Below are 15,912 nucleotides of genomic sequence, written 5' to 3'. Positions count from 1 at the left end.
TGAAAACGAACTCTGTCCTTTCCTTTTGTGTTATTCCGCTATGTGTATTTGTGTTTTTCCTGTCTTTATGTGTTTAGCTAATAAGATTTATGTTGTAGAATTTTTCTAATACTAAGCTACATTCTCCATGATGAGGAATACTGTTATTCTCAAATATATTTTGCATTAATAATATGTCATTTTCTTTGTGAAGATGGTTACACTTTATTAAATCTGTTCTGTTTGAATTCTCATATGTGAAGTTAATGTTTTGAAAACTATTCTCATTATTTTATTTATTTACTTATATCATAATTCCTGTAACACTGATGTATATGTTATTTCGATTCTTTTGTAACGCCTGTATTACTACAAATGTTATATGTACTATTATGTTCTTTAATGATGTATATTATACCTTTGTAATTGTATTCTTATGTTGTAAATTTATAATTGTATAGACACCAGTTCTTCAAATTAAGTTACATTTCACTGCCCACATTTCTGTTGGTCATAGTAATGCACAATATATGAGAAGTTGGGACTGTTAGTGTTTGCACGTGTGTTAATAATTCAGCAGGGGACTGGTTAACAGCATTGCTGGTTCTAAGGACATTCCAAATAATTTTTTGTGAGTGCACAAGTGGTGGTTCATGGACTTGCTATATTATCTGCAAGACTCTTCGATGGTGATTGTGCACCTCCACAGTTGCAACACATAGATGCTGGCCGTCTCTACAAGGATTACCGTGGGTCTGCATCTTTGATGGCCTACCAATACTATTATTTCTACAAGGACTGCAGTGGGTCTGCACCTCTGGTGTCTCTAACAGGACTACAGTGGTCTGCTCTGTGGTGACCTACCTATCAATATTCTTCAAAACTTTGACTGACTCTCCTGTGGGTTTGCTCTGTTGTGGTCCATTACCTGTCTGCATGTCAAGAGTCAGCACTGTCTTTCCGTTGGAAGGACAACACTACTTCTTCAAGACTGCATGGAAATCCACTACTTCTGTGTGCATTTTCTTTTACTGCTCAGACTTTGAGAAAAAAAACACTGCAATTTTACTGTGATGAATGATCAGGATTGTCTTTATGGACTGTGAAAAAATTTTAGCTTTTGACCAACATGGTATCAATGAATGTGTGCATTTGATATCCTTGTTATTGTAATTAGGAAAAAAATTTTCAAATCTGTATTGGCCACTGCCCAAAACAAATGGTAAAATTTTTTTGTGGGGAGCATGTGGGCTATGTAAGTAGGCTCTTTAGGTTTTTATGTTGGTAACGCCATGTAGCGCTCTATATGAAAATCACTGACTGCAATGTGTGCAGTCTGTGGCTGGTTTGCATTGTTGGAATCTGCTATTGTAGTGTTGGGCAGTTGACTGTTAAAAGTGCATAGCGTTGCGCAGTTGGAGGTGAGCCGCCAGCAGTACTGGATGTGGGGAGAGAAAAGGTGGAGTTTTGAGAGCAGATGATCTGGACATGTGTCCATCAAAAAAATGGTTCCAATGGTTCTGAGCACTATGGGACTTAACATCTGTGGTCATCAGTCCCCTAGAACTTAGAACTACTTAAACCTAACTAACCTAAGGACATCACACACATCCATGCCCGAGGCAGGATTCGAACCTGCGACCGTAGCAGTCGCGCGGTTCCGGACTGAGCGTCTGAACCGCTAGACCACCGCGGCCGGCTGTGTCCATCAGAAACAGTAAATTTGTAAGACTGGATGTCATGAACTGATATATATATATATTTATTATGACTTTTGAACACTGTTAAGGTAAATACATTGTTTGTTTTCTATCAAAATCTTTCATTTGCTAACTATGCCTATCAGTAGTTAGAATCTTCTATGTAGCTGGCAGTATTGACGCTCGATATACTGCAGTAGTTCGAGTAACGATGATTTTTGTGAGCTAAGTGATTCAATAAAGGTATAGGTTATTGTTAGTCAGGGCCATTCTGTTGTAGGGATTATTGAAAGACAGATTGCGTTGCGCTAAAAATATTGTGTGTCAGTTTAGTGTTGATCAGAATAGGTAAAGACCGAAATGTCTGAGTACATTCAGTTCTGCTCGGCTGTTTGAAAATCAAATAATGTAAGAGGTTTATCAGCACAGTCATTCATTAATTTTTCTAAGGGGACGTTTCAAAATAATTTAAAAAACCAGCAAACATATGCAAAGAGCAATACAAATGACTAAGGGCCACAATTAAATTTCAAACTTTTATAATATATTCCCATAGACTTTTAAAGGCCAGAATGTTTAAGAACAAGAAATCTTAAAAATCAGCAAGATTAAAATGCAATTAGGGAGGCAAATTAAATAAATAAATAAATGTATCATGGCTATGTGGAAAGCTTTAAGGCTAAGCAGACAGACATACATACGCAACGTACAATACCAATAGATGAAGGCCACAATTAAGTTTCAATATTTTAAAATATATAACCACACTCTTTAAAGGTAGAAGGCCGCAATGTTTAAGCTTGAAAGATAAATTTAAGGATTAATTTCGCAAAATTTTTAAGAAAAGAAATAACCATATTCTTTGAATTTAAAGTAACTGACAACATATATTAAACAATGGTAGCACTCAGAAGCCTCCAGGGAGGCCGGTCTGCCCTTGTCCACTTAGGAGAGACAGGTGGTGAGCCCAACTACACTTGATCGGTCGGAACCCATCCAGGGGACAGCCATGGACCGACCAACACAACTACTTGCTTCCCATCAAACAGTACATGGGAACTCAAACTGGAAAGGTTACAAACGTGATAATCCACAATAGAGTATGTATTAGCTGTCAAAATTACACACCATGCTGGACAGCGACAACAGGCGAGGAAAGGACGCTGCCTGAAATTACTTAGTGGCCAGGGCAGGTAACCGGAACACTAACGACCACTAAGCAGAAAGATCCGCTGGTACACTTGAATTACACTTGAATTTGAAACACGGTAATATAGCTAACTTTACTCAAAAGGACACTGCCTGAATTTATGTCAGTGCCCAAGGCAAGTAACCAGAACACCAACTGCCACAAGACAGAAAATTCCATTGGTGCACTCAAATTGCAGTCGACCAAAATAGTTAATTGCACCGCATGGCCGGTAAGTTTCAGCAGTAGAAACACTCGGTGTTGATTACAGGAAAACCTCCCCAACAGCAAACCACCGAAACGAACCACCACAACATGACTGGACGTGGCTTGGGTAGTTGAAACCACTACCCAACTTTGACGTCCTGGGTCGGTGAACCACGAAGCTCGTAGCGATCGGACAGCTCCACACACGCTCCGACACTGCGCATGGGCTGCCAGCGGCCCCAGCTGACCTCCCGCGCGGAGATAACTTCCCTCGTCCGCAACAACCGACCGACTGCCTCCAGACCCCCTAGCCGGAAACAATATGCACCAAACCAAAGATGGTACACGGAACAAATATCGAGACACCTCACTGCTGTCACACGTAGAAGGAAGAAGAACCACGACGTAACCTCGACCAGGGCAGGAAACCAAACACAGATAGACAGCGGAGTTCACTAAAACGCATAGTTGGGAGTGAGCACGGCTCACGCCCGTGCACTTTGAGGTCGAACATTATCGTCCACCTGTGAACTCTGGGTCCACAGCATCTCGCAACGACTGTACACAAGATCCCAAGTTCTGGAAGCAGTTAAATCTTGTTGATTCACTCGTAAATCCTCCTTGATATCGGTCTCTTTCCACAATGTTTGGGTCTCGAAATCGTTTCCGAGCGCCCTCCAGATGCGAATCCGTCGAGAATCACTCTCCAGACCAAACTGGGACTCATCTGTGAAAAGAACATTGGCCCACCGATAGACTGTCCAGGTGGCATTTTGACGACTACACTCTAGACGTTCCCTTCTGTGAAGATACGCCAGAGGTAAACAGACAACAGACAGCAGGTCTCTAACAGTAAAGGACACTCTGCTGAAGCCGTCTGTACGCCGTTTGCCTCGATACAAAAGGTCCAGGGGATGCTCTGAGGTCAGATATCAGTTGCAGTGCAGTACTTAGGCGGTACTGTCGTGCCCTTACAGCCAAATAACGATGCATTCTTTCTGATCTCACACATGGTCGGCCATGTCCTGCTCTCCAGGATACAGTTTCGGTCTCTACAAATTTTCGCATCATCCGAGAAACAACAGCTCGGTTCACATTAAGCCATCGGGCCACATCAGTTTGCGACTCTCCTGCTTCCATTATTCCTACGACCCTCCACAGCAGAGAGTCTGTAGGCGTCTTCTCTGTGCCATATGTAAGGGGTCCGTAGGCCCTTACTATAACTTTGCACTCGGCACAGGTCGATAGGGCGGACAATCGATTGTGACGTGTTGCGAGAGCGAGTGTCGAGATGTGCCAGAGTGGTTGGCGGGAATGGTGTGTAAGTGGAGGCCATTATTGGAATACAGGATTTTTTTAACCGAGAAGGGTGTCACTATCGCCGTGGTTAGACCCCTAAATAATAAATAAATACCGGGAAAGTGATGAAGTATCTGTATAAAAATGATCAGTGACGTTACTAGTGCCGATATTTAGTTTCGCGTCTACCGCGCCAGCCTAACCTTGGATTGCAGTGTTGGATGCAGTGATGGATTAGCGTTTGTCGATAATGGCAAATGAAGAAAGCCTGTGCTGAGATTAGCCGTAATTAGATATGTATGACGCAGGCAGTGGCTGTCTCCTTTTTGTGTTTTGAGAAGAACATAAGTTCGTAATTAGTAAATCTGTGTTGGTGTTCCTTATTACCATACATTCAGTATTATAGTATTGAACAGGACGAATTGGAAAGTAACAACTTCCGTAGCAGTCAATTCCGATTACCAGCCCTATTAGGTTCACGGTCATGTTAATAATAAATATTGGGCTGCTATTCGATCAGATCAGGTCGGGATAAAAAACGGAGGTGTTACACATACTACACCGTCTGTGTCTGTGCACACAGCGACTGTGGATGTGGAACTGGCCTGCAAATACTACCCCGCTTGACAGGTGCCTTGGCGCCATTGCTGACGTGGTTGTCCGTTGATCGGAATGCCATCTTCCTTGCAGAACACGATCGTAACGCATTTGTTGACAGTTTGTATGACTATGTCGTGAATTAGACGCAGGACGGGGAAGCAGCAGTTTGTTGCTTGAATTTGGGACACCTGTGTATTGCCCTAGATAGCACATATGTTAAGCAAGATGTAAGGCATTGGAAACATCGACCGGGTTCAGTACCTTGGCCTCTGCCATCACCTGATCTTTAACATCTGCATTTTTCTGTTTGAGTCATCCAGAGGTTGAAGCGTGCAACATTCCCAGTGATATCGTTGAAGTTCTTGCTCTGCTACTTGCAGTGGCAGCTGGTTATCGTGTGCTAATGTGCTACAGCACACTGTAAATAACACACTAATTTCAGGCGTTTCTCTTTGAATGTGAACCATAAATCGCACTGAAAATGTGTCATTTCTCTTCGAATGTGAGCCAAGAGCTGCACTGAAATTCTGATAATTCTCTTTGAACGTGTGCTGTTACGCAAATAAAACAAAAGAAAGCTTATTTTGTACCACTTTCCCCAATAACAAGGGACCGCTGTCGAGTGCTGAAATGATGGTCAGGCGTGCTACGCACGGCTCAAGAGAACAGACCGAATTCTCTGTTTCTGATTATACATACTCTGGTGTGACATCGTCCCTTCCGGCATTTACGAGCGTTATTTTGCTTACAGCACCACATCACTAATTTTCATTTTATGCGAATTGGAGATAGTGGGGATAGATAGGAAAGGAAAGGAAAGGGAAGGAACTAATGATATCAGCTGCATCGGGACTTTAGCGGAATAAGCAGCGGTGAGTGATATGCACGCAGACTGGCACTCGAAGCTAGGGTCTCCTGGATGCTAGGCAGTTGCGTTAAACACTGTGCCTTTGGACACAGTGTTTATCGCAAACGCGCGGAGTATCCCAGCACGTTCCCGGCTGACTCACACTCCCACATAGCGGCACCTGTGCCGAGTCCACGTCCATGTCCTCCACGCTCACTAATTTTATATTCCTGCTGCAGGTCGAACGTAAATGTGCATCCACACTGAAGGTTGTTGATTCATTGCCCATCGATGCGACTGAATTATATGTCTGAAAGAACAGACCCGTGCATTCATCAGCTCTGTGACTTTGAACGTGGATTAGTCACTGAATGTCAACTGAGTAATAAATCCATTAGGCGTATTTCACCCCTTATTAACCTGCCCAAGTTGACTGTTGATGATGTGATAGTGAAATGGAAACGTGAAGAAATAAGCATAGCTAAATCAAGATCAGGCAGCCACATAAAAAAACAAAAAGCTGACGGACAAGGACCGTCAAACACTGCCCAGGGTGGCCGTAAGATGTCGCAAGAAATCAGCAGAAGGAATCATTCATGAATTCAAAATTTTACCAGCGGTAAAGCTAGCACAGTGACTGTGCCTTGGGAGTTAATAAGAAAGGGCAGAAAGGTCGAGCAGCTCCTCATAAGCCACACATTTCTGCAGTCAGTGCTAAGTGGATCCTGAGGCAGTGTAAAGAGACACCAGTAGACAGTGGATTTCTTGAAGCGAGTGATATGGAGTGATGAACCACGCTTTTTTTTGAGTCATCAGTCTTCTGACTGGTTGATGCGGTCCGACAAGAATTCATCTTCTTTCCCAACCTTTACATCTCAGAGTAGCATTGGCCACCTACGTTCTCAAATATATGCTGCATGTATTCCAGTCTTCCTCTACAGTTTTTGCCCTCTACAGCTGTACTAACGAAGTTATTCCCTGACGTCTTAACAGACGTCCTATTATCCTGTTCCTTCTCCTTGTCAAGTTATACCCTGCGCCAATCACATGGAATGGTGTGGGTTTGGCGAATGCCTGGAGAATGTTACCTCCCTTCACATTTAGTGCCACCATTGAAGTACAGAGGTGGTAGTGTACGGTATGGGGCTATTTGTCATGGTTATTCCACTTAAGATAACGCTAAATGGAGAAGAGGAACAGTTCAAAATGGCTCTGAGCACTATGGGACTAATCTGCTGTGGTCATCAGTCCCCTAGAACTTAGAACTACTTAAACCTAACTAACCTAAGGACATCACACACATCCATGCCCGAGGCAGGATTCGAACCTGCGACCGTAGCGGTAGGGCGGTTCCAGACTGAAGCGCCTAGAACCGCTCGGCCATTCCGGCCGGAACAGTTCACAGACGGTTACTGATAGCATCACCATGACAATGCACGCTGGCATGAAGTGGCAACTGTGAGGCAGTGGTTTGTAGACAGTAACGTTCCTGAAGTTAAGTGGCCTTGCCTGTCGGACCCGAACGAAATGGAACAGCTTTGGTATACCGAGCGGGGTGGCGCAGTGGTTAGACACTGGACTCCCATTCGGGAGGACGACGGTTCAATCCCGCATCCGGCCATCCTGATTTAGGTTTTCCGTGATTTCCCTAAATCGCTCTAGGCAAATGCCGGGATGGTTCCTCTGAAAGGGCACGGCCGACTTCCTTCCCAATCCTTTCCTAATCCGATGAGACCGATGACCACGCTGTCTGGTCTCCTTCCCCAAACCAACCAACCAGCTTTGGTATGAGTCAGGGCGTCGACTTACCTCCAGACCTCAGCGTCCATCGCCATCGTTACTACCTTATCTGCTTTCGGCTTTCGCGGAAGAATGGTCCGCCATCCTCCACAGACATTCTGACCCTTCGTTGAAAACGTCACCAGCAGAGCTGTCAGAAAGCGAGGAGTGGACACAGCCCATATTAATTTCCACTTTCCAGATAACAATTAATCTATGGACGAGATTTCGACTCGAGCCCACCACCAGCAATCCAGGGTGAATGGCTAACAACGCCAGCGACTCGTGGTGGCGAAACGTCAGAAAAGTCACTGCACAAATTCCGAGACCAAAGCGAGCAGGTCACACGTCAACCAGTGGCCACGAAAGCCTCAGCTGTTTTATACCCGAACAGGTGTTTATTAATGACGACATCCGTCTTAGAAGCACACGCTCGCACGAGGTTCCGAAGTTAAAAGTCCAGTGGAGCGACAACTTGCGTTCCTTTGCAGGGCACAGTGGGCGACTGGTCCAGCGTGGAATCAGAGGCCGGCGCGGTTCCGCCTCGGCCGCCGGCCAAGATTGTCCCCCTGCTCGTCAAATCCGTGCGCGTGCTCGGCATTAGGCGCGTCTCGTGTCGTGTCAGGAAACGACAATTGACCCCGGCGCCCGGGGAGGCGCGGCCCACGCGTCTGGGCGCCATGACAGAGGGGGGCGGCCGGGGTGGGGTGGGGGGGGAGGGGTCGCCAGCAGATGAGGCGGGCACGTGCTCGCCGCGCTCCCTGAATACATCTGCATTCATTACGCTCCATCAAGGCCAACACTTGATTCTCTTTAATTTGAGCTGCACTTATTTTGCCCTTTCATTCTATATCGCGCCGATCTTTTATCGTAAATGTAGTTCAGTGCAGTGTATTGAATGCTATTCTGTATCTACATCTACATGACTATTCTACAATTCGCACTCACGCGCCTGGCAAACGGTTCACCGAACCACTTTGAAACTATTTCTGTACCGTTCCACATTCGAACAGTGAGAAGGAAAAACGAACTCGTTTCTCCTCTTTTATTACGATAATCATTTCTCATTATCTAAGTGTAAGTCAACAACATATTTTCGCATTCAAGGGAGAAAGTTGAAGATGTAAATTTCGTGAAAAGATATCGGCGCAACAAAGAACGTCTTTCTTCGAATGACTGCCACCCCAACTCGCGTATCATATCCGTAACATTCTTTCCCCTATTTCGCAAATATACAAAACGAACTGCTTATCTTTGAACTTTTTCGATGTCTTCCGTCAATCGTTTCTGGTAAGGATCCCACACCGCACAGCAATACTCTAACACAGGACTGACAAGGGCTGTGTAGGCAGACTCAGTAGCGGATTTGTTACATCTAACAAGGGACACCTTGCGTTCGAGGTCGCAAGTTCAGTCGTTAGGCCTATTTGAAAGTGTTGTGTTAACAATTATGACAGGACAAAATGTTAGCTACCAGTGACTCTACATGTGCATAAAATTGGAAATTTGTGGTAAGGACTATGACACCAAACTGCTGAAGTCATCGGTCCATAGGCTTACACACTAATTAATCTAACTTAACCGGAATTACGCTAAGGACAACACACCCACCCATGCCCGAGAACTCGAACATCCGATGGGGGCAGCCGTCCAATGTGCATAGGGAGAACGACAGGCGGGCGCTGAGAGATCAACCTTATATGGAATGTATCTACGCTGAAGAGCCAAAGAAACTGGTACACCTGTCTAATATCGTGCAGGGCCCCTGCGAGCACACAGGAGTGCCGCAATACGGCGTGACATGGACTCGTCTAATGTCTGAAGTACTGTTGGAGGGAACTGACACCATGAATCCTGCAGGGCTATCCCAAAATCCGTAAGAAATCCCAGAAATGCTCAATAATGTTCAATTCTGGGGAGTTAGGTGGCCAGCAGATGTGTTTAAACTCAGAAGATTGTTCTCGGAGCCACTCTGTAGCAAGTCTGGATGTGATGGGTGTCGCACTGTCCTGTTAGAATTGCCCAAGTCCGTCGGAACGCACAATTGACATGAAAGGATGCAGGTAATCAGACAGGATGCTTACGTATGTGTCACCTGTCGAGTCGTATCTAGACGTATCATGGGTACCACATCACTCCAACTGCAAGTGCCCCACACTATTACAGAGCCTCCACCTGCTTGAACAGTCCCCTGCTCACACGCGCGTCCATGGATTCATGCGATTGTCTCCATACACGTACACGTCCATCTGCCCGACAAAATTTGAAACGAGACTCGTCCGACCAGGCAACATGTTTCCAGCCATCAACAATCCAATTTCGATGTTGGCAGTCCCAGGCAAGACGTAAAGCTTTGTGTTGTGCAGTCATCATGGGTACACGAGTGGTCTCTCCGCTCCGAAAGGCCATATCGATGATGTTTCATGGAACGGTTCACATGCTGACATTTATTGATGGCCCAGCGTTGAAATCTGCAGCAATTTGCAGTAGGGTTGCACTTTTGTCACGTTAACGACCCTCTTCAATCGTCGTTGGTCCCGTTCCAGCAGGATATTTTACCGGCCGCATCAATGTCAGATATATGATGTTTGTAAGACGTCGTGGTCTCCTGACCTTCATTGCTTACATATTCCGCCCTAACAATCACATTCCGCACATCAAGACGCTTCATCCGAACCCAAACTCGATAAGATAAAGACAATGTTGTATGAATTCATGTAAACGATATGCAAATAACAAGTAAGTACACCGTGGTTGAAATACTCGAGGCTGGTGTACACATACACATTCAAGACACGACAGTCACAGGGGCTTGCTTTTAGTTCGGGAGAGAAACTGCACAATGGGACGCTGGTCCCTTCAGATGACGACCCAGCCATGGGTGACTGCCCGTGGAGCGGACAGCATGTGCCCGAGGGAAAGGAGGAACGACCCCGTGTTCGGCTTAAAAACAAATTCTGCTACATTGTGTGGGAGTGGCCAGCCTATGCATTCTTTACACATAGCATGCAGTTTCAGAGATTTTCACAGGGAGACAGCAAACGCCAAACGCCGATACTACAGGTTTCCGGATTGGTCGCCATAAACGAAACATCATTCTCCAGTTTTAGAAGAGCAATGCTGATTGGCAGACGATATTTCTGACGCCTTGAGCTGAAGGAGTAATGGAAGAGAACAAAAGATATACCCCTTCACGTCTGGCATGGAGAGGGGCTGTTCTGTTGTTCCTCTTTGAGCGAGAACACGTAACGAGAGCATACACGCTTGTACGTGTACTCAAAGAGCAAGGAACAAGTCTCTCCTCAGTACTTCACTGGGAGAGCACCTCTGTCGAGAGCGAACCGAAGTGCGACTCTATATTGATTCCTTGCGATTAAGCGTTGTTCACTGTGTTAGCCACCACACTTATTGTGTGGTGTGAACATGGACAGAGTAGTAGTTAAACGCCTGTGAGCGAATATTGAGTGGCATTGCGGTGGACTGGTTATCTGACTGGTGTACCACGCCAATAGTTAGACTAGGGGCAGATAGGAGTCCTTGACTTCATCAAGGTGTAGGGAGAGTTTGATTGCCGAAGGTCAATCCAGATAAAAAGAGAGTTGAGTTATCTGTCAGCAGTGAGCGACGCAGGCAGCAGTCGTCGCAGCTCACGGTATTGTGCGCTACAGCTCTTGCGAGCCCCATATTTCCTCCACAACAGTACACTTCACAGCATTTCACACACGACAGCCTCGACCGTACCTAGCAACGTTCTAAAGGATAATTATTCAAGTTGAGTAGGTGTGCCTCTCAGCCATTCTGCCAAGTCAACAACCATCTTAAACTTTGTATAGATATTTCATTAGCGAATCCTATCCTTGAGAGGTAACTTCACATTCCGAAAAGAACCAGGATATAACTTTTTCAATTCATAACTAAAAGTGCCATTGTGATTTCTCAGAATTTTTGCAAAATAAATAATAATTTTCGTTAGTTTCATGTTTTTCTTACACTAACTAGCACTACCCAAGTATCCCACTAGTTACGTAAGAAATTTTGTGAATTTTTGTGTCATTTCCTTGCAGCGGACGACTCCAAAAGATATTTATTGCTGAAAGTTTTTCAGGCATTTCTCTTTAGAACGTTAGGAGCGTCTGTCTGACTTCTGTAGTAGTGTGGGGGTGGAAATTGCATCTTGCAGGAGCCACAGGGTAAAGGGTACACCTCAGATTAATCCGTTGCACAGAATAACATCTCAGATCAATCCCATGCTCACATATTTTACCGGATTCCTGATATTTACGGTACCCTCGTGAAATGGTCGTACGGGAAAATCCTCCCTTCATCGCTACCTCGTAGATACTGTGTCCTATCATTCGTGCTCCGACTATGACACCACGTTCAAATTCACTTAAATCTTTATAACCTGCCATTGTAACAGCAGCAACCTTATATAGGCGTTGTCGACCACAGCGCCGTATTTTGTCTGTTTACGTATTTCTGTATTTGAATACGTATGCCTGTACCAGCCTTTGGCGCTTCAGTGGACATCGTCAACATTCAAGAAATGATCGAAAGAAACTATTAACCATAAACATCGAATGAAAAATGGCGCGCTACACTGACCACAAAAGAATCTCACGATCGAAATCGAAGGCGAACTCCTTGGGAGTTACAAACCGTAAAAGACGTTTAGCTAGATATCCAGTCCTAAAGAATGCGTACAGAATCATATTGGTGTAACGGGGCGATCAGAATTGATGGAATGTGATGGCATGCAACTGAACGCGAAACAGTCTGTCTTGGAAGTTAAAGTGAAACTTGATATTCTTTAGGACGTAGCTGCGGATAGTACGATAATATGTTTTATAGATATGGAAGAAACAAACATCTAGACGTTGAAGTTGCCCAGTGGTTCCAGAAGGTATGAACTACAGTGTCACACACTTTTCAGGAGGGGTAGTTTGGTCTAAAGGGGTATGACTTTTATATACAGACGAGAATCAAGCAAAAGCAAGTTATTTTGACTAACTATTGGCCAAAAGCAGTGCTCATACCACAGTTGTATTTTTTTTACGACCATTTTCCTACTCTTGCTAGCTGTGTTGTAATTATTCCCTACTGCCCTTGCAAGATCACGCACACGAGATAGTATGGTAGGGGACAGATCACCTCCAACTTCTCGCAGCACAATAAATAGCTTTCCAACCAACTGACCATCCACATTAACCGTCGGCATGATTGTATACTAGTGCGTTAAGGCATTGATGTTAGTCGATCTGGATACGACTCTCTTGGTACCTCTAATTCCCAGGGTTCTTTTCATATGCATTTCCTCTTCAAATTGCGATTGGTCGGAGTTGAAAACGAATTCCTTACTTAACAGTGGGATACTTTTGTTTATCTCGTCCACAAATTTTCCGGCCGATTCCGCAGTTCGCTATGCAACGTCAAGCTGACGGTTTAAAAGTTCGTTGTCTTACAGTTCTGTAGTACTGTTTGAAGTTATGCAGCCATCCACTGGTTCCCTTGAATTCGCTGTAATCTATGTCGCGGTCAATTTGATGTGCATAACGCAATAGGTCACGATCATGCACATCCTGCAAATTCTATCGACCATCCTTGAAACGCGAAAACACCAGTTTTTGTAACAAATACCCCTTGTCCTCCCTTAGATATCCGTAGTTCTTCTTGCGCTCGACACGGTCAAGGTGCTGCCGACTTATTCGAAATTGTTCATAATTTTTTTTTACTATACTGCGGATTATCTTCCATGCAGGTAGTTTTGTTTAGTATCCGTTCCTGAGATAACGATTGTCCTTCACTACGTTTCGTTGGAGACGGGATTAATGGCTCCCTGTCCGACAAGGATGACAACTACATGGCTCGACACATGTTTCAATATCACTTTCACTTGTTAATCACTTATCGTCTGTATTGTACTCCTCACGTGCTTTGTCCGGCCAGTTGAGGGTATCCGACAGCACACTTTCCACTGACTCATATTGTAAAAACACTACTAATTTGACAGACACGCGAAATTCGACAATCTCGCCTTCTACGAGACTACATCCACGTCTACATACGAACTCTGCAAGCTGCTGTACGGTGCGCCACGGAGGCTACCCTGTACCACTACCAGTCATTTCCTTTCCTCCTCTGCTCGTAAACAGAGAGATGGAAAAACGGCAGTCTATATGCCTCCATATGAGCGCGAATTCTTCTTATTTTCGTGATCTTTACGAGAAATGTGCATTGGCGGCAGAACAGTCGTTCTGTAGTCAACTTCAGATGTCGGTTCTCTACATTTTCTTAGTAGTGTTTCTCGAAAACAACTTGGCCTTCCCTCCAGGTTCGGGTGCACTCCACCTCGTGATGCCAACTAAGGAGCTATTCGACCGAATAGTTGCGGTTTCGGTCAAAGAATACCATCATAAAGACGAGAGGGCTGCGTGCTGACCACATGCCTCTCCTATACGAGGGGCATTTGAAAAGTCTGGGCAAAAATTAAACCTAATTACCTATTTTATTTTTCGACATAGTATCCTTTTAGACTTATACAGGAATTGTCCAAGTCTGCAAAATAGCTGTTAGTTGCTGCAATCACCTCCTCGTTTGAATAAAATCTTTGTCCCGCCTGCCATTTCTTCAAATTCGGGAACAAATAGTAGTCCGAGGGAGCCAAGTCTGGAGAATAGGGGAAACGAGTTGGAATCCTATTTGCATTAATTTTGCGACCACAACTGCTGAGGTGTGTGCTGGTGCATTGTCGTGATGGAGCCGGCTGGAGTGGCCGTGCGGTTACAGGCGCTTCAGTCTGGAACCGCGCGACGCTACGGTCGCAGGTTCGAATCCTGTCTCGGGCATGGATGTGTGTAATGTCCTCCGGTTAGTTAGGTTTAAGTAGTTCTAAGTTCTAGGGGACTGATGACCTCAGAAGTTAAGTACCATAGTGCTCAGAGCCATTTGAACCATTTGTCATGATGGAAAAGGACATTTTTGCGGTCCAATCGCCGGCGTTTTTCTTGCATCTCGGTTTTCAGACGATCCAATAACGATGAATAATATGCACCTGTAATATTTTTACCCTTTTTCAGATAGTCGATGAAGATTATGCCTTGCGAATCCCAAAAGACAGTCGCCATAACCTTTCTGGTTGAAGCACTGGTCTTCGCCAGTGTTGGTGCAGATTTTCCCTTCGTAACCCATTGTTTAGATTGTTGTTTCGTCTCAGGAGTATAGTAATGTAACCATGTTTCATCCACAGTGACAAAACAACGCTTGAAGTCCTGCGGATTCTTCTTAATCAGCTGCAAACCATCCTTGCAACACTTCACACGATTCCGATATTGGTCAAGCGTGAGGAGTCGCGGAACCCATCTTGCGGATAGCTTTCTCATGTCCAAATGTTTATACAAAATATTATGTACCCATTCATTCGAGATGCCCACAGCACTAGCAATCTCACGCATCTTAACTCTTCTATCACTCAACACCATATCATGGATTTTATCAATGATATCTGGAGTCGTAACCTCCAGAGCGCGTCCAGACTGTTCAGCATCACTTAGGCCCTTATGGCCACTCCGAAAATTTTGAAACCACTTATAAACTGTTCTAATGGAAAGTGCAGAGTCACCGTAAAGTTTATCAAGCTTGTCTTTAGTCTCCTGAGGCGTTTTGCCTTTGATAAAGTAATGTTTAATCACCACATGAAATTCTTCTTCGTCCCTTTTTTGACAATCACTCGACTTCCTTGATTCACACGAATGCCAAACACAAGAAAATAGATCAATATGGCTGAAACTTGGTGTGCGTTCTTTCCAAAGATGCTACTAACTAAACATGACCTCGATACGCGCCGGTGGTGCCGTCTCTCGGACTTTGCACGGACTTTTCAAACGCCCCTTGTACGCATCCTCAGCTGAGGATGACACGGCGGTCGGATGGTCCCAATGGGCCACTTGTGGCCTGAAGACCGAGTGCCTTTCCCTCAGGGGTTCCCATTTGAGTTAGGCAGCATCTCGGTAACACTTTCGTGTCGTTCGAACCTACAGGTAACAACTTTAGCCTCCCGCCTTTGAATTGCTTCGATGTCTTCCTTCAATCCAAACTCGTGCGCAAACACTCGAGCAGTATGCAACAATTGGTCGCACTAGAGTCCTACTGCGGACTCCTTTGCAGATGAACCACACATTCCTAAAATTCTTCCAGTAAACGGAAGTAGACTATTGGCCCTCCCTACTATAATCCTTACATGCTTGTTCCATTTCATATCGCTTTGCAGTGTTACGGCTAGATACTTAATTGACTTGACTTGTCACGCAGAACAC

The sequence above is a fragment of the Schistocerca cancellata genome, chromosome 8 (genome assembly GCF_023864275.1).
Source record: "Schistocerca cancellata isolate TAMUIC-IGC-003103 chromosome 8, iqSchCanc2.1, whole genome shotgun sequence".
In the NCBI taxonomy this organism is placed as follows: Eukaryota; Metazoa; Arthropoda; class Insecta; order Orthoptera; family Acrididae; genus Schistocerca; species Schistocerca cancellata.
Note: the sequence above shows the minus strand (reverse complement) of the source record.